Raw genomic sequence first — 20,340 nt, 5'->3', positions numbered from 1 at the left:
ATTTCCACAGTCTGTTCATCTGTCACCCCTGACATGACTACAGAGAACAGGGGTTTTACAAGGAGGCTGTGCACCTGGAGCTTCCCAGGGCACAGGGGCCTTTGTGGGTTTGCTGTGTGACTGCATGATGCAGCCTCTCGTGCCTCAATTTCCTCATGGGGAAAATGGAGAAACCAGTTTTTATCTCCTAGAGCTACTGTGAACACCACATAGTAAAATAGATCTAAAACACACAGTGCTTAACCCCATTAGTCACTGGTTGTGAAATAGATATTTGTTTATAAAAATATCTTGGATTCTCTGGGAGACCCCAACAAGCATATCTTCAGAAAATTCTCCACATGGAACCGGATGACATGAAGGCCCTTGCCCCAAGGGTCTCAGTAAGCCAAATGACCATTTGTCTTGGTTACAGTTGCCAGTTCCTAATTATAAATTCCTGTTCCCCTCAAACTCCTTAGAGAAAGCAGCTAGCATCCCCCTTCCAATGCCATGCCCTGAAGGGGCAGTGTCAGCGACAGCTGTGCCCAGGAGCACTGTTGGGCTCACTCCACTGCAGGCAGGGCTCAGACCCAACATCAAGGTGGCCACATGGGCTCAGTCACCTACTCACCACACCGGTGAGTTCTGAAATGCCCAAGGGGAGGGAGCTGAGCTTTAGGAGCACTCCAGGCTTCAGACCCGTTTCTTCATAGAAAGCCTGGCTTCCAACACCCTGGATGAACCAGAACCTTCTATTCCATAGAGGTTAATCCTTGCCTGTTTCATCTAGACAGAAATAGCCAGGGCTTAGAGCCTCCTCTATCTCCCATTCTCAGATCCCAGCAACCGTTTTTCAAACTCTGCTGTATTTCAGGTGGAGGAGGGTGTGGTTGAAGTGTAAAGATGGAGTAGAATTGGCGAAAATATATTCAAACCCTAAAAACAGAATCATGAGCCCCAGGATTCTGCTTCCAGTCGCCCAGAATCTCCCCAGAGAAAGAAAATAAATGTTTCTTAGGTGCATGCAGTGTGCAAGGAGCTGCGGAATGCGTTATCGAGAAAGGGGTGTGGAGAAACAGAAGCAAAGGCTTCGTGCTCAGGGAAGCAGCAAATAGTCACGGGGGCTGGGGACGTCGCTCAGACATTAAGAGTGCGCACTGTTCTTGCAGAGGACCCTTCAGTTCTCAGCTCCTGGGTCAGGCAGTTTGCAACTGCCTGTGGCTCCAGCTCCAGGGGATCTGATGCCTTCTTCTGGCCTCCACTGCACATCTACACTCATGTGCAAGACACATACACATACTTTAAAACAAATGTTTTATTTAAAAAAAAACTTTAGAAAGAATGGCCACTGAAAATGTGATTTTATTTTTCGAGACAGGGTTTCTCTGTAGCTTTGGAGGCTATCCTGAAACTAGCTCTTGTAGACCAGGCGGGCCTCGAACTCAGAGATTCGCCTACCTCTGCCTCCCAAGTGCTAGGATTAAAGGCGTGCACCACCACTGTCCATCGAAAATGTGAATTTTTTTTTTAAAGTGGCTTAGAAAGTCAGTAGAAGATAAATACTTGGAGGCTAATTCAGGAAGGGCTTCCTGGAGGAGGAGGAGGAGGAAGAGGAGGAGGAGGAGGAGGAGGAGGAGGAGGAGGAGGAGGAGGAGGAGGAAGAGGAGGAAACTCCAAGAACTAGACTTTGTGGGATGGACAGGGCATACAAGACAAAGAAGAAAACAGCAGCCAGCCTGCCTCTGACAGCAGATAAGGAGGCTGTTAGCAATGCATCCTCAAAAGTAGCCTGTGATTGATAGGAATCTCTATTCCCACTTCACAGATGAACAAACTGGGAGCCGAAGGAGTCATGTGACATGCCCAGGTTCCAGAACCAGTTGGACACACAGTAAGTAGCCAAGTCAGGGTCTCCCACTGGGGGCCACACTGGGCCAGCCTGGCTTAAGGAAAGTATCGGTGGAAGGAACAGGAGGCCAGGTGGGCTGAGAGTGGAACTTTCAGCAGCTCACAGACATTGGTGCTTCCTTGAATTCAAAGTAAGTCATTTCCTCTTATGCCCCAGCATTTGGGTCTCAGAGGCAATTGGAAATTTGTTAAGGGACTTGGGGCTTGGGATCCTGGCATTTTAATCTTTTTCAAGTGTCCATGTGGTGGCAGTCTGCGCCACCCACCTTGTTATTTCAGTCTGTAACGGGAGATTGATGGCCCAGGCTTTGATTTAAGATGTGCAGCAGACTCCTCCGTGCCCTGTGTCTCCCTGGGACGCTGACAAGACGACAAGCTTGCACCAACTCCCAGCTGCCCCTGGACTCCAAGAGCTTCCGCGCCTGTAGAGAAAGTTCCAACCAGAACACCCCAGGCAGGGCAGGTAGGCCCAGCAGGTAGGGCTACACCACTTCTACTTCTGAAAAAGGACGCTCAGTGAGAGCCCTGATGTACAATCTGGGCGTTCAAAAGTGGCCAATGGCTCGCCCACACAGGAGAGGCACTGGCCTCCAGTCAAGCCTACAGTGTCCTGAGAGAAAGTTCTTTGCTACTTCTGCCTCTTCCTTGCTTCAGCTGAGCTCCTTTTCTAGAAAAATGTAATATCTCCATGGTTGACATGGAACAACTATTTAAAACCTTACCTGTGACTGAACACATGCTAGACCCTCAGAATTATAGTGCGCTTGTCTGGCACCAGAGGCTGCCAGATCCGGTGAGCATATAACTTCAACAGGTCATGCTGTTGAAAAAGAAAACCGTTCCCCCTTTCCCGGCCCTGCAGCTCCTCCAGCTGAGGCCCCTTGAAAGCAGCCCCCTGCTGTGTGCACAGCGCTGTGCTTGCCCAGGGACACTGTGCTGCCCCCGGACCAGCCGGCTGCCAGCCATCAACACTAGCTATCTGTTGTGTTCTTCGGTCCTGCAGAGGAGGCTTCAAGGGTCTCCTTTCCCCCAAGGCTCAGGAAGAGCACCATCTTCCCCAGTGTCCCCTGCCCCAAAACAACTAGGCTATCTTAGTCTCTAGGCACCTCCCACAAACAGCTTGTCCCGCTGGCAGCTGTGACCTCTAAACTCTGGCTGAGGAGTCTGGACAAAAGTCCTTCTCCTGCCTGTCTGTCTTGCTCCTCAAAGCCTCTCCAACAGAAAGTCCCCTTATTCCCAGTTACTAAACCAAGTCCCACAGGGAGAAGAGAGGAAGCCACCAAATCCTGGAAGGAAGGGAACAGAGAAGTTAAAGGGTTTGCTCTGGTCAGGAGCCAGACCAGACTTCACTGCCATCTTGTGACACACTTGTTACTCAGCAGCTCCCAACACCACCCCACCCCACCCCAGGAGCTCTTGGCCTCCCTGGGTCTGACAGCGAAGCAGAGTGATTCACACTGGGGATTGGGACAGGATTGGGGGGGAGGTTCCAGGTTCCCTATCCTCCAGGCTCTATCTTCCTTCCTTTGACCTCACATGGTCCAGCAAACACTTGCCAAGGTAAGTGGTATGCAAATCCCCTAAGTTCCCAGAAGGAAGGAGAGGTCCAAGAAGGTCAAATGTCCACTTCCTTCTAAGGAAGAAGCCTTTCCCAACCCACTCTGCTGGCTCGGGTCACAGTGGAGACTCAGGGGCCTAGCTGGCCTCTCTGCCTCTTGGGACCCAGGACTTACCAGGGGTCCTCCACTGCCTTTCTGTAGTGGAAATGGAATGGTGGCCCCGAGCCTGGTCTGGCTTATTTAAGTCCGACCACAGTATGTCTGGCACAAGAGTCAGCTCCTGAGATGCTGCCTCTGTCCTGACCATGCAAACATTCTGACCCTGTGACCCTACCACTGACCTGAGAAGATGATTCTGTGAGCATCTCACAGTCCCTTGGGTTGAGGGGTGATTGAAGTTGGAAGCAATTAGCAGAAGAGAATGATTATGGGCTGCAATTAAAATTCCCCTCCTAGGTAATTCTCAGCCTTCTATGGGACTGTTTCCATGGTGAAGAGAGGTTGAACCCGGGGAAGACAGGCTCCTGGCCCTGCCTACCCACCCTGCTCCTGCACACAGTCCTGGACTTCGCATGGAGTTTGTAGTCCAGCTCAGAGTCTGGCAAGTGCCAGAGAGAGACTGGAGGCAATACCAACTGCAAGTCCTGTGGCAAGGCCTCGAACTGGGAGAGGTAGGGAGGGAGGGGCAGTATGTGAGTCCAGGGAGGAATTCAAGGGCTTATTCTGGGGCTCTCTGAGGTCACAAGTGCGCCAAGGCCACTCTAGGAAGAAGAGCTACCTAGAACAGTCACCCACTTCCTCACACTTTTAAGCCCTTAGAAAACCTGATCTTTGCTGGATAAGCCCTCTCCTGATGCCTCTCCCTGGCCTCCTGCCTGGCCTTTTCCAGTCTTCCCTCCTACTTACCCCTCTGCCCACCTCTCATCCCCTCTTGCTCAAGCAAGAGACAGGGGGTTGGACACCTTCTGTTCCGCAGGTCCACCTTTCAGCAAGTCCTGACTGAGGCCCTCCTGAACATTCTCTACAGGTGTAAGCATTGCCTCCAACAGGCAGGAATCAAAGGGGGAAGGACAAGAGGCAGTGTAATACAGGGCCGTTTCTAAAGTCTTGTTCAGGAATCCTTCAGGAGGATGACCTGGAGTGCCAGTCCAGAGTGCCACACCAGGGAAGTCTGGGATACTTTCAGAAGAAGGGAAGACCTGGCAGTGGAGGGCTCGAGCTTCCACGGGACCCTCAGCTAAACTACCCACACTTACCCATCCTGGGAGAGAGAAGGGAAAAGCAGATATCCAGTGCCCGTTTCTCTTACCTGCACTCCAGTGAGGGACCAGCTCAGAGGGCATCATCTCCCCTGCCTCAGGAACCAAGGCAGTGTGGATTATAGTGGGTACCAGGCCCGGAGGAGCTCAGATCGTCCTCAGCTGCAACTGCAGCCAGTCGCCTCATCCAACAAAAACAAGACCCATGTCATCTCGCTCCCTCAGGGCCCAAACCTCCCCTCCATCAGATCCAAGGCCCGGAAAGGCCTAGAAGACTGGGAAAGGCCTTCTACTGTGCTCAAGTCTATGTAAGTAGTGCCACAGAGACCAAAAAAGATGTCCATGAGTCCAGAGTGTAACGTTTAAGGCACCCACTAAGCTGTCTTGCCTGCCGTCGGTGACAAGCTTGTGGTCAGTAGACTGAGGTCACATCTCCCACTGAACAGCCCAGGCCTGGTCAGTGCCACACTTGCAGGGCTCCAGGGACTGCGCAGGGAACAATAGGGCCAGTCACACCACCAGCTTGTGCATAGTGACCCTCTTGGTCTCTTTTCTTGGCTAGAAAGTATATTAAGTTTTTGTGTGTGTGTGAGAGAGAGAGAGAGTGTGTGTGTGTGTGTGTGTATGTGTGTGTGTGAGTGTGTGTGTGAAAGAGAGAGGGTGTGTGTGTTTGTGTGTGTGTGAGAGTGTGTGTTTGTGTGTGTGTGTGTGTGTGTGTATGAGAGAGAGAGAGAGAGAGAGAGAGAGAGAGAGAGAGAGAGAGAGAGAGGTGGGGGAGAGTTGAAGAGCTCAAGCGGAGACAGCAGAAGGGAGCACCAAGCGGGGATTTGTAAGAACACCAGTCACCTTTATTGAGCACTTACTACATGAGCATTATCCTGGGATTCAGTTCCATTGTAACAGCAGACACATTCTTGTCATTTCAAGGGCCTTGTGCCTGCTAGGCAAGCACTCCACCACAGAGTCTCAGCTTGTGTCCACAAGAACACAGAGGTGATAGCGACGTCTGCACAGCCATCTTGACTAGAAAGGAGCAAAGAGGGTCATTCTGAAGCAGCACTCTTAAGGGTTCCGGTCCCACGGGTGTGCATATCAGCAGAGGTCCACTGTGCAGCCCACTGAAGTACAACTGTGCAATAGAAAAATGGTGTGTGCTGTAGCCATGGGACAGAACTTTCCCTGCTGCAAAGCACAGTCTCCAACAAGGAAGTGCTTTGGCTCCGCAGGCTTCCCAAAATCGTCCACTAAGTGGGAAAGAGCAGCATGAATAACAGAGAAATGTGCAGACAAATTCTAAAGTTCCTTCTATATCCATGTCAGCTTGTGTGTGTAGAGCATGTCCAGAGAGACCCACAGAAACCACAGCTGTTTCTGGGGACAGTAGCCGTGTGGTCTGAGACAGAGAAAGGAGGAAACGCTTCCACAATACAGTCTTTGCTTCACCTGTGGGAGCAAATCACTATTCAGAAATGAAGGGAAATTAAAACAAAGGATGAGAGATCCTGAGTTGCAGGTTATTATCCCAATGGTTTCTGTGCATTTGAAATCAATAAACATCTTCACACAAGCCTTCTGGCCATGGCTGCCAACCCTCCACCAGTGCCAAGGTCAGGGCTACCCAGGACCCACTTGTGGCCATGAGATAAACCCAGTTTCAAGCACCAAGGCAGCTACAGACCCCACAAAGCCAAGCAACCCCTTAACCCCTGAGTGGGGTGTGTGCTGTAGGATGGTGATATTTCATCCTGGTGTTCCAGCCCCCAGTGATTCCTCAGGCCACCACTTGTCCCAGTGGCTCAAAGTTCACATCTCTGCCTCAGCCCTGGTATCTGCAGACAAACCACAGCTAACAGGGTCTGGGCCTGAGGACCATGGAATCCAGAAATCCAGGCTGAGAGACTTACAGGAAGCTGTCACCCTAAGCCAAGGGAAGGGGCATGAGAGGCGTTTGCTGGCACAGCTGAGCACACGGCTTCTAGAAAAGATCAAGTGTGACCTATGTCTTATGTCCAGATACTACTCCTGCAGCTGTGCTGGCCGTCAGGCTCTAGAAAAGATCAAGTGTGACCTATGTCTTATGCCCAGATACTACTCCTGCAGCTGTGCTGGCCGTCAGGCTCTAGGAAAGCACACCCATTGCTTTGCACCTGTTCTTTCATTTTCAATAAAAATGATGGCACCTTCTATTTGAACGGCAGCGAGGAAAACTGAATGTTGTGCCCTTCCCCGCCATTGTGGGCTATCTCCCTGCTCCCAACAGCACACCATGCCTTCCCCGCCATTGTGGACTTCTATCCCTCTGGAACCAAAAGCCAAAATAAATTTCATTTAATTAGAAAAAATAGAAATAAATCTCAGGAGGAAGTGCTAGAGCTGGAGCTTCATTCATTAGACTGCTAAGAGCTTTGCTAAGCAAGGACTGGGCCAGGCCAGGCCAGAAACCTTGATAAAAGCAGGGATTGTTTTAAGTTTACAAACGCTACACCTCCTCCTGAAGGGGTCACTGGCCATCTCCGGGTTCCCTCCCTACATGACAGTTGTCTGGAAAGTGAAAGTCATAGAGGTGAGGAGTGGTGAGGCCCCAAGTCAAAAGTCTGTGTCTCCGAGTATCTAAGAAGAGCCCAGCGGGGGAGCATGGGCAGTGCAGGGCGAGGGAGACACGCTGCAACCTGCACCAGCATCCTGCAGCAGCCGTTATCCTAAGCGCCTACTTCACCCACGGCTTTCCTTCTGCCAAAGGCCTGCCACTGACCACTGAGCAGAGGCCTGCAGACGTTCTGAACCTCTGAGCTTCACAGAGATGAGCTGCTGTCTGAGTCTGGGTTCTCTGAAGACTGAGCATTGCTGCCAGCAGACGGCAATTCTTCCTCACCCAGCCCCACCGGTCTTCCTAAGACCTAGCCCACTGCACTGAGCCCTCACTCAGCCAACACAAAGGACCACCAATTCAAGTTCAGAGTCTTGAGTAGGCACAGAGGAGGTCAGAATAAACCAGTAGTAGTCTCCACCCTCAAAGAGCTGAATGCCAGTGTGGTAGATGTGGGTTGTGCTGGGTTGGGAGTAGATACAGAATATCAGGGACCAGGAAGATGATGGCAAGTACTAGATCTAAGGGGGAGCTGAAGGCCATGGAGTGCAGAGGGACAGATCTGTCCTGCCCAGAAGGGGCTTCTCCTGCAGACCTTATCCCCCACCCCCAAAACCACGTCAACACTCTTGTCACCTTAGTCGAACAAACTGAAAGACATTTTACAATTGAGCACACCGAAGTTCCATCAGGCAATCAACTCAGAGCTAGGTAGAGACCCAGGGCAGGCTGGCAGAAGGTGCCTCCCCAACCCTGTCTGTGGCTGACCTCACAAGGTCCAATCTCCCTCGCAAAGCTGAGAAACTTCCCACTTGTTATTCATCAGTAGGTGCAAAGAAGCAGACAGGCCCTTGACAGAGGGAGATGATCTCAAGAGCCAGCTCCATCTCTCCACACCCTCCTTCACCCTCTCAATCTATAGCAGAACCACTCTCTCCAAAGGGCCCCTGGTAGGGTTCAGCCATTGACCCAGCATTACTGAGTGCCTCACTTCTGCCAACTCTAAATGCCATCCCCCTCCCAAAGTGTGGCGATAAAATGGGGGTTTTAGGAGATAGTCTCATGGGGTTATTTTGGCAGCCCGTCTGAACAGTCCAGGGTGACTTATTTCTACCCCTCTCCTAAGTGGCTCAACTCCTGCCAGTCAGCTGTTTTCTGAGTAACATACCTAGAACACAGTCGTGCCGGGAGTGCCCCCTCTCACTTGGTACTGACCCCTTACTCTTTAAAGGAAAGAAATCATTTAAGAGGGCAACCCCTTCCAACAGCAACCTGCCAATAGGTGGCAGGGCAGGCTGTGCGAACATTAAGACAACACATTCCAAGACAGCCAGGTGCTCAACACCTCCCAAACTCTCCTCAGGACCCCTAGAAAAGGCTTTTGGCAGTGTAAACATCTTTCTTAACCCACAGAGAAATACATCCTAAGTCAACAACTTGGAAACAAAAGGGGTGCAGCCCTATGCCCTCATTACACAGCAGTGGGAGGGGGAACAGGCAGGACTGACACCGCCTTTCATCCAGAGATGTGTTAGGGACAGTCACAGGAGTGACCTTCTGTCGTGAACCAGAATGTGGAACCAAGAGCCTACCAAAGCAGCAGCTTTCACCCCGAACCCTCAGTCTCATCCAAGCTCCTCCTCTCTCAACAGGCGTGGTTTGACCACCAAAGCCACCTCTGCCTCCCTGACCTTTATGAGTCCCTCTCCTTGAAGATGAAGGTCTCCTGACGTGAGTACAGGGAAGCAACCAGCTCCTCTCGTCCACTCTCGGCCTCTATCTTAGATGGAGATGCCAACAGCACACACCTCATCGGGCTGTTGAGAGGAGTCAAGGAAGGAAGAGCACAAGCTAAAGCATTTAACAGTAGGCAGGAAGCACAATAGATACTCGATGGCAGGCAAGAGAGACTGCCCAAAAAGGGTCCCTCTGATGGCTCCTACCCCTTCCCCACCAACGACATATCTGCTCAACCTTGTAAAACAGTAAGGAGAAGAAACGGGACTCCCTGGAGGGGACTTTGCCTGCAGATGTGAGATCTTTTGGACCTCGAGGTGGTGGTGGGGGCGGGCAGGGAGACAGGGAGTTGTGCAAGGAGAGTGTGGGAACACAAAGAGTTAAGCACGCCATCACTGACAGAAGCTGTCTTGGGCAAACATCCTGGGTAATGCCCTAAACCTCTGCATGGGGCCAGAGCACCAGGGAGGCATCCAGACAGGAGCCATAGCTGGCTCAAGGCTCACTCCTCTTGCCATGGCTTGCTGCAGAGTGTATGGTGAGCTCGTAGGTCACAATCCTTAAGTCAGGGCAAGACTATTTCCAAGCTCTGCTTCCCTCTGTTCCCATCCTGTGGGATAGCACAACGACTTCAGGGGCTGTCAACGGGTCACCAGTTCTACAGGAGACCATGTGCAGACAAAGTCCCATTTAATAAGCCATGTAGCCTAGGGGTGGGAAGGGGGCATTTGCAAGCTCCACCCTCCCTTTCTTTTGTTAACACTGCCCATGCCCCTGGCTTTCAAAGGGGACTATGGCCCATTTTGTTCCTGGACTACCTCCCCTGATTGCCCTGCCTGTGGTGTGCAGGCCACCTCTATCTTAGCTGATAATCACTAAATTACCAACTAAATGAATCAGGAAAGTGCTCACACAAAGCAGGTCTATGCAGCCAACAAGGGAGTTGACAAAGGACTTAAAAGCAGAGTACCAGGAACTCAGGCCCTGGGTCGGACTAGCCAGTCCATCCACACAGCCTCCTCCCTTTGTATAGAGACCCCCCTCAACCCAGGCTGAGCCTTGGATGGGAAAGAGATTCCTCTGTTCCAAGGATAAATCCCTGAATGCAGGGCTACCAGTAAGCTCGTTTGGTTACTCAGTGTGTGTTCTCCAGCCTCTTTTCCCTTCAGGAAGAAAGGAAAGATCTGCATCCAAATGCCAGCAAGGATGGCACCAGCATGCCAAGGCTCCAGCTAACCTCACAGGAAAATCCAGAGCTACACTTTGCTGCACAGCGATCAATTGCTCCCCCACTCCCTCAGTCCCAGGCTCCGGGATGTCTGCAGAGGGTCTAACTGACCCAGGTTCACTGGGCGGACACATGTATAAGGGGAGGGGAAGTAAAAATGTCCCCCATAGGCTCCAGCATTTGAACATTAGGCCCCACTCGGTGGTACTATTTATGAGGTGTGATATGGAGGAGGAAGTATGTCTCTGGGGGTGGCTTTTGAGGGTATAAAGCCTCACCCACTTCCGATTCCTTCCCTGCTTTATGCTTGGGTTCAAAGCTGTGAACTCTCGGCTCACTGCAGATGCTGCGGTGCCTGCCACTTGCCGTCATGCTTCAACCTTACTCTCTAGAACCATAAGCCAGAAGAAGCTCCTCCTTGTCATATTCTATCGCAGCAGTCGGAGCCCACAGAAGGGTCCAGAGAGCACAATCTGGTGGTATTGCTGGAGCAGGTCCAAGGGACTCGGCCGTCCCTGGCAGCCCACAAATCTTTGGATAGCTTCTCCAAGAAGAAGTCAACTGAGACCCTGGGGAGTCTCCGAATGACAATCTGAAAAGGATCCCATGTCCAGGAAGACAGGACTTTTTTCCAGATGGATCATTCATTCATTCAACACACAGGAAGTACACCACTTGGGGCTCAACCGAATCTTACTTAGGTTATTCTGTAGACACCCTGGCAGGGACGAGGATGTGCTGTCCTTGGTTTCACCATGGTTCCAAGAACTAAACTTAGGTCATCAGACTCGGGAGGAAGGTGCTCCAGCCCTCTGATATTCTGAAGGGACAATATTGCTCATTTGGGTTATCAGACTATTGAAACAATGAACCCCAAGGAATTGGAATTTCCCCAGGAAAAATAAATGGCTAGGAGCTCAGGAAGAGATTTCACACAGTTCTGACGATGATGACGGGTGGGACCAAGACTGCTCAGTTATGTATACCTCTTGCTCTCTATTTAAACCTAAACTTTATGTTATAGCCCCTGAAAAGAGACTTGGGAAAGGAGGTATGGGCTCCTTTGTTCCTCTTCCCAGTGCTGTCACATTGAACAAATCTCCTTTTTCTGCTTTTTGTCATTACTTGTATAATGGACAAGTTGAAGGGAGATGGAGCCTGGTTTGTTAGAGACTTCGGGCCTCAGGGTCTGACCCTAACAACTGTGGTAACAATTATTCAAGGGCCCAGCACATATGCTATGTGACATAACTCCTCAGCCCCAGCAAAGGGTCCTGGAATGGGGACTAAAAGAGACTAGGAGTCACAAGTTGGCAATCAGAGCCAGGGTCCTGGCAGCAGAAGCCCTGGAAAGCTCTTTGCCAAACACCTGTGGTTGAACTGAGAACTCTCAGTGCATCTGCATGGAAACCTTGACGAAGGCTCCTCCATCCTCAAATGGAAGATTGACAAGTGGCTTAGTTTACTCAAGTTGACAGACATCTCCATATGGATTCCATTTAGGTTTCTGTGCAGAAGGCGCTTAGCTCCCTTACTTGTGGCTAGGTAAACTGAGTTCAGCACTATGGATTGATTCTAAGGCATCTGACCTCACATCCAGAACACCTGTACATCAAGTGACAGGGCAGATAGGTCGCTGGACCAAAGTAAGTCATCAGAAGTAAAGGGCACCACTGTTTGCAGAAAAAGTCACTCATGATCCCAGGGAAGGGACCCGAACATACATGCCTTCAAGAGGCCTTTGGAGCCCTCGAGGGCCATAAGAATGGAAGACTCGGCAGAAAAGCTACAGGAGTATGGGGAAGGGCAGAGAGGCACCTTGCTCTCCTCTCTAGAGACACGGCATCAAGAGAAGGGCTTCATTGCAAAGCCAGGCATCTTGTGGCGGCCTTGCCCAGTGGCAAGCTCTAAGAAGCATACAATGAACTGAGCTTAGAGGAAGAGAAAGGCCACTGAAGGTGGCAGGGACCACAGAAAGTCTGTTGTCCCCCAAGCCAGTGTCCAGGTAAAACAATAAATGAAAGTTGTAACTCAGTGAGGAAGTTAGGGAGAGGGATTCCAGAAAGAACCATGGGTCATATGGATGGACGAGGGGCAGAGGACACATTAGGTAGAGGGACCCCCACAGACAGGCTCTAGGCCATAGCCTAGACCTAAGCTTCTCGCCACATCCACACTCTCTCTGCTGGTCCTCCAAGTTCCAGGATCATTTGTGGGTGGCCCTCCACAGGGCTCTTCCCAGCCGTTCTCTTGGCCCTGAAATGACCCCTCCCCTGCTCTTATTCCTCTACTTAAGGAGTCAGACAAACCAAACGTGTGCCCCATGGCCTTGAGAGCTGGAGGAAGAAAGCCTGGGAAGCCCAAAGAAGAGACAAAAAAAGAAAAGAAAAAAGGAAGAGTATGGTGGTCACCCTCCCCTGAACCCATAAGGGAAAAATCCAGATTAACACAGACACTAACTGGACTGCTGTTGCCCATTGCGCGTCCTTGTGTCCACTGAACGATGGTATCTCCAGGAGGGAAGGCTTCTATGGTCAAGTGACTTTGGAGAAAAGAGGGATCTAGCAGGGTTTCCCTGGCCAAGTCCTCCCAGAAACTCTAATGTGTGCATGCGTGAAAGGGAAGCCGGCAGGCAGCACGTGCCGGCCTTGACGGAGGAGCTCTTATATCACCAAGGGTTTCTCAGGGCCAGCTTTCTACAGAACATGCTTTGGACAACACACATCTAGTCCTAAGCAATGGTTTCCAGGTAAGTATTATTGTTAAGTATGCTGACATGGAATTCAGCAACTAGGTATGCTGGTGGACAGAACTTTCCACCAAAAGGCTGAAGAGCTAGCCTCCCTTTCATATGTCTCATCATTATTACCTGAACAGTGGAGCAAAGCCCCCCCCCCCCCAGCCTACCCCACTGACTCCCCAGAGCTCTTCATGGATCAAAAGATATGTGTGGGGCCCCTTTATAAGTAACAGCACTACCAACAATAGGACCCCTAAAGCAACCTCCTTTGGGAAAAGCACACAACCATTATAAGTTAACATGGCAAAGGACGTAAATGTTATAAGAGCAAGATAACTTGGGCAAGATGAAAACGTGGCAGTGAGGAAAAACAGAGGCAAAGCAAGTGGCAGGAAGAGAAAGCCCACCACATCCAGGAGTCCTGGGTGTAGCTGCCACCCACCCTTCCCCACTGTGGGGTCCTGGTCACATCCCTTCTTTTGCTGTGCACACAAGGACTTGGGATGATCTCTAATATGCCTCCTGAAATCAGACTAGAAACTAAACCTCTGATTTGCCTCCAAAGTGAATGGATGTCTTGAGGAACATTGTCAATGGGAAAGGGACAAAGCAGGGCTTACCAAGAAGCCACATCCATAGTTAGCTATGGAATTGGAGGCAAGTTCCCAAGTCAGAAACCAGCTAATGTACAAAGTCACAAAGCTCCAGGTATATTTAGGCCTTAGGATTTGCCCCCAGCAATCATGTGGTCTCCTAGTCTTCTGCAACTTAGACGATCCTCCAGCCTGACTCTCAGTGCTAAGGCCTAAATGGACTCTCAGAGCGCAAGATAGCACAGTGGTCGTAATGATCGACGAGGGAGCAAACAGGGGTCTCGCGAATTCTGTGGGTTTGGAGGGGCCTGGTCTTTCTAGCCCTACTCTCTTAGTTTTTCCTACTTTTCCCAAGAAGGTTCGTCTTCCCACTTGCTAAAGAGACTTCAGGAGACTGGGCAGAGCCATGTAAATGCCCATACCTGTACAATAAAAGGACGGTCTCACTTGAGCCCTGCACTCTCTGAGCCCAAAGCTCAGGTGAGGTCAAGAGACAATGCGAGTGTCCAGCATTTAGGGCCCATGCCTGTCAACACCAGTGCAAACAGTGTTCAACCTATCAACACCGGTGCCAGCGGTGTTCACTACTCTGCAAGTACGCAGACTACAAAGGACCGAGTGTGTTGTGGTGTGCAGGGGGCACTTTTCAACAGCAGTGAGTATGAACAAGAGACCAAAGAATCAGCGTACGGTCCAGGAAGCACATCTGTCCCCACTGGCCTCTAGACAGGAGGGATGTTGGACTGGAGTGAATCCACATCCACAGGATTTGAATCAATAGCTCACAAAAAGTAAAGTGCATGTGTGTGGCACGCAGTCGGATGTGTTGGTGACAGTAGCCTTTGGTACTGACTCCAGCTATGGACTAACTCCGTCCAGGACAGTAGCCATATTGCTCGTCCTCCTGGGGATCTCAGTCTCTTCAGCTATGAACAGAAGATTCCTGCAGTCTGATCTGCTGCAGAGGGGAACAAGGCGGAATGTCCGCCACAGGCAAGGGCCTTCTTCTCCCCACCCCCTCCTGAGCCCAGCATGGCCTCCTTCCCAGTCAGGCCGTGGTTGAGGACCGGGGTGAGAGCACACAGAGGCAGGGGAAATATTCTATCATGGGAAGATGATTCTCAGTCACTGCCCTTGATGGGCTATGAAGCACATCTATTCTGGAACTTCACAGAGCAATCCTGGCCTGATTCTGAAGTCAGTGACTAACCTTTAGCAGTGTTCTCTACTGTAGGCAGCTGCTCAGCTGGAAAGCATTAACCTGCGGCCAGCTAGAAAAGCCAACCTGGCTTCCAGGTCCTGCAAAGTCCCTGGACAGCAGGTTAGGGACCGCAGACAGGGGGCCAGAGGAGTCTCCAAACTGAAACTAAAGGGTCCCCAGACCTAAGGTCAAGGTCATGAAGAAGAGCCAGTGAGAACACTGGGTCTTTCCTTTTAAAACCAGCTGTCAGTTCTCTCTCTCTCTCTCTCTCTCTCTCTCTCTCTCTCTCTCTCTCTCTCTCTCTCTCTCTCTGGTCAGAAAGTATTTAATTGAGTGTCCTTAGGGACATGCAGTTCCATCTAATTCAGCTCTTAATTAACCCAGCACACCCCAAAGAGGGTACAGAACTACTCCTAAATTAAATATGAAAAGCATTATTTATCTAGGAACAGCCTTTCAAAGGCTGGGAATCTGACGTTTATGGTTACTAATGAAGATGGATTTCGAATGAGAGAAATTGGAGAGAGACACTTCATGGAAAAGGATGGGGCCCTCAGGCCTCAAACAATTGTGTTTCCAGAGCCTGGGGAGGGTCAGCTCAGTCCAGGGAACTGTGTTCCTTGGTTCAAAGTGGGCAGAGGTGACTCGGACCAGCCCCTGGGATCCTGCTGAGAACCAGTCATGGCCCTCACACTGGGTCTTATCACTAGGCCCTCCCCACGCCCCATTGGCCATGTCCTCGTCCTGAACAAACACGTGGCCACTTCCTTCCTATTCCAGTTGCTGTCCTTTTACTTCTGGTTAGAGTTAGGAAGAAAAACCATGAAGAGGAGCAATTGAAAGCCCCTCACTGTAACTGGCCATTCCTGGGCTCTACTTGCTTCTCCAGGCCTTCTGCCTGCCTTCGTGACCCCCCTTCCAGGCCCCATGCAGCTCCCAGAGGCCTGGAGGTTTGGTGCTCTGGGGCTGGATGGATGATCACAGACTCCATGGAGACTTGAAGGTCAATAGCAAATACTGCTAACAACTAACCCAGTAGAAAAGACCATGGAACTACCCATAGTGTTGGTGCCTTCCTGAAGCAGAGGTCACTGGGTGGTTGGCCAGCCATCCTCAGGCAACCTCAAACTAAAGAGTTTTATAAATTCTTAAAGAATAAATAACCACAAAGAAGCAGCATAGACCCAAGATGACAGGCATGGCACTTACTCCAGAAACGGGGGACTCCCGCCAAGGTCCATGGTGTTTTTGCTACACATCACTCTTATCATTGTAGTTACACCCTTAACTCCCTAAGAGATTTCTTAACACAACTACCCCTTATATTAACCCTATGGATTTTTATCCACCTAACACCCACCCCAAGGCCTTCTGTTTCTAATGAATAAAGTAATTGACCTGTGTTGTGCCAGTGCACAGTTAAAGCAGGAGTAATTTCAGTGGTAACAAATATTTTTTTAAAATATTTATTTATTTATTATATATACAATATTCTGTCTGTGTGTATATCTGCAGGCCAGAAGAGGGCACCAGACCTCATTACAGATGGTTGTGAGCCAGCATGTGTTTGCTGGGAATTGAACTCAGGACCTTTGGAAGAGCAGGCAATGCTCTTAACCACTGAGCCATCTCTCCAGCCCCTAACAAATATTTAAATTCTTTTAAATCTATCAGAAGCTGGCTTTCTGTCTGTTTGGATACATAAGTTTATCAGCTATAATTAACTCCAAGGATTTTTTATTAGACTTTAACCCCATTACAGAAAGATGTTTCTGTTTAGGTCATTGCAATTCTACCAGCAAAGCACAACCCACCACAAATGGAAACTGGTCTTGAGGCGGTTCTGGTTATAATAGTGGGTCCCTTTTGGAGATTCTCCATCGTGCTTCTCCCCTGCTCAAAGGAAGCTTCCCACTTAGTGAATGGAAATTTTAAAACTTTAACACCCTATCTCACCCTTGTTGGAATAAGTGGCACTCAGAGGTCAAAGGGTGTAGGAGAGTGTAGATGGCATCTGGACTGTTTCCCTGGTGGGAAGGCTCGTGCACACTATTACCTTCCTCGTCCTCTGTCTTCAGACTGAGTTTTAGAGACTGTATGTTTAAAAATTGCCAACATTTAGAGAATGACACTCCCTTGAGAGAAATGCTCAAAATTTCAAATACATGAGACAGCTGAGTGTCCTCACAGTCACTAACTCCGTGTGCCTCCAGTGCACACTGCAGCTCTCATGACCGAGACCATCCTGAAATGCCTCGGATCCCTCCCTGGTCCTATTGGATCCCATTAACTCACACACTGCTGGCTCTAAAAACCAATTCAGCCCGTTTACATGGAAGTGTGCAGACTGGACTTTGTGGCCCTCTGTTCATAAGATCTCACAGGCACTTGATGTCCCACTTAGCCCAGGAGGATCAAGTGAGCTCTTCCTCAAACTCACATAGAACAGCCTGTGTTCTAGGTTAAAGAAACGCCAGCTGGGTGTCTGGGAGAATGTTACTTGGGTTAGAGGCATGGTTTCCTGGCCTGGAGTTGTTTACCCAAGCCTTGTCTTCAGGTTCTGTTCTTAGAACTATTAACAAAATCTGCTTCTGACCATGCCTGTGCTGCTGGTGTCTTCTAGTCAGCCTTCCTGAACTTGGTGCAGCCCTGTTTCATCAGATTTTAAAACCTAATCTTCCCAAAGGGTATAAAAAGGATTTTTATACTTTTACAGAAAGCTCCAAATGGGGACATGTTGACAGTGGGAAAGGCCCACATGCCACAGACTTGTGTGTACAAGCTGACTCTGACCTTGGTCAAAGACCAGGACCAGGAAAAGGCAGCTCCTGCCCAGATGATGCTCTGGTCTGTATCCTTCGTTCCCCTTCTGAGTGGAGAAAAAACAGAGCGAGAGGACCTAACCCAAGAAGAATCCAGTCAAATCCCCCAGAGCATAATCATTAAAATATAGACTTCAGTGTCCTCTGAATCTCAGAAAAATGACAAGACAACCACCTGGTCTAGCTAACTGGGGAGACGGTTGCTTCTTTGCCAATTATGGTAGGAGTAGGAGGCTCCTTCATTCCTCAAGATTTCCTTTGGACTGTGAGGAGTTGGAGAGACAGTTCAGTGGTTAAAGGTGCTCGCTGCTGTGCAATCGTGAAGACTCAAATCTGGATCCCTAGATCCACATAAAAAAAAAAAAAACCTCTGGGCGTGGCAGGTGCACAACTCTAGCACCATCGCTGGAAGAGGAAACAAGGAATCCTGGAGCTCATGGACCAGTCTCTCCAGGCTAGTGAGCGACTCTTTCTCACAAAGCAGGGTGGAGAGAAATTGAGAAAGACGCCTGACTTAGACCTCTGGGCTGCATACACTCGTGCCTGAGTACCTGCACCAGCACCTGCTCATGTACACACGTGTATACATACACTGCACACACCACTACCGCACACAACAAAAACATATGAAGATGCTCTTTCAGAATGAATGTCGCTCATCCATCCCTACCACACCTGTGACCACTGGAGCCTTGACCCTGACTGTGCCTGGAAAGGTGAGTTTCTGGGTTCCTGGCTGGAGACCCAGAGGCACATCCCACACCCCACCCCCACCCAGTGAAGTCCCACAGCCCTGGGAGCAGCCTCCCCACATCCGCAATCAACCACCACTGTATCGACGACCACGACCACGGGAGCCTTGACCCCGCCTGAACCTGGAGGAAGAGGAACCCCCGAAGCACAGGCCCCACCTACCCCCATTGGAGGAAGAGATGGGGAGATGACAGCGTAAGAACACATTCAACAACATAAAGAGCAATATGGCACCTCCAGAAACTAGTGGTTCTACAGCAGCATGACCTGAACATCCCAACGCAGATGAAGCAGAAGAAAACAACCTTAAAAATAACTTTACAAAGATGATGGAGGCCCTTAAGGAGGAAATGAAAAATTCCCTTAAAAGAGTGGAGGAAAAGGCAAACAAAAAATTGAAGAAATCAACAAAACCCTTAAGAAAAGCAAAGAAATCCTTGAATAAATGCATTTACCTGTCAGTACCCAGTCCAGAGTACTTGAGTGTCCAGATCACTTAAGACAAGCCCAAATTCTTAAGTCCTTTCTAACATTCTTACCCAAATTCCCCGAGATCCCACGAGTAGTCTATGCATTTCTTTGGTGCCAGTGGGCCAACAAAAAACCCTGTCCCCAAAGGCTTGTTTCTGGTGGCTTTTAACTAAAGGGCATGGACACATCTAGAAGCAACAGGACAAAAAGCAGTTGGTTAGAGCCGAGACACAGCATCAGTCAAGGGGGAATTATGTGACTGCCTTGCAGAATTGTTGGCTAGTTACTGAAAGTGAAAAAGATGGATTGGAAGAGTTCCTGGATATAACCAATCATGATAAAAGGTTACCCCCCCCCCCTTCTACCTTTGCTTTTTTTAGAACCATGAGACTAGGCTGAACTAAGTCAGGAATATCTATCTTCATAAACAAGATAATCAGGGATCCATGTGAAGAAGAGGGGAGACATCGCCAGGACTGACAGACCCACAATGAACGAAACCAGAGCCTGCCTCAGGGCTGTGAAGGGTTTTGTGCAGAGAGCAGAGACTGGGGCCCTGTAGAGAAGGGTTTGAAACATAACTGCAGAAAACCAGAAGGCCAAAAGTCAGGGTTGTGCCTGTTACCCCTTCAATGTCCCTTCTCTTAACATTATTCATCAGCTGGCATGTCTTGCAAATGACCATGGTCAGCTGCAGCCTGCCAGGCTATGAGGCTGGAAGAATTCACCCTCAGGCAGTGACAAGGTACCACTCAAAATTGCATAGGAGCACAGGACAAGGCAACACTGGTCCCGTGTCAGCAAACAAATGTTTGATACCTGAGAGGAATAATGCCTCTCACAGCATTGAATGTGCAAGTCAAAATCAATCAAGGGAAAAGCCCTCTTCATCTTGGCAAGAGAAAAGTACAGTTCAACAAGCCTGCAAGGCTCCAAAGGAACTTCAACCAATTGAGATGATTTACTCACAACCCCTGATCCAGTGTTTCTTGTGAATCCTCTCCTCTCCCTTACCTCACACCCAGCAGAAATGCCATAACCAAGCAGAGTTTTTGCAGAAGAAGCAATTGACTTGGACATTTATGAATTATTGTTTTTTAAACTGAGACAGGAGTCTCTATATAACTCACTATGTAGCCCAGGCTGACCTCAAATTCCCAGTCCTGCTGCTTCAGCCTCTCAAGTATGTGTGGGGATTGCACATATGTGCTGCCATACAAGGCTACAAATGTCTGATTTTACAAAGAAAAAAACTGAGGTCTAGTGATACAGCCCTCTGCTGGCTGGAGATGTTCCACCTGAGTTTTGTTTGTACAACATCAACACAAAGTTTGCAACTAAAATCTGCATTATCATACATAAGAAAAATTACCTTTTCTCAGTGACATAGCAGTGCAGAAACACCTGGGGGAACATTAAAACCAAAGTAAGCAGGCACAGCAGATCCAAGTCCTTTGTTATGTAAAATAATAATAATAAAAAGTTCTGGGGCTGCACAAG

The sequence above is a fragment of the Microtus oregoni genome, unplaced genomic scaffold, assembly GCF_018167655.1.
Source record: "Microtus oregoni isolate MIOR12 unplaced genomic scaffold, Mior012 000068F_ref0000429, whole genome shotgun sequence".
Lineage (NCBI taxonomy): Eukaryota > Metazoa > Chordata > Mammalia > Rodentia > Cricetidae > Microtus > Microtus oregoni.
The sequence above is the reverse complement of the archived record's forward strand: the minus strand, read 5'-3'. Positions refer to the sequence as shown.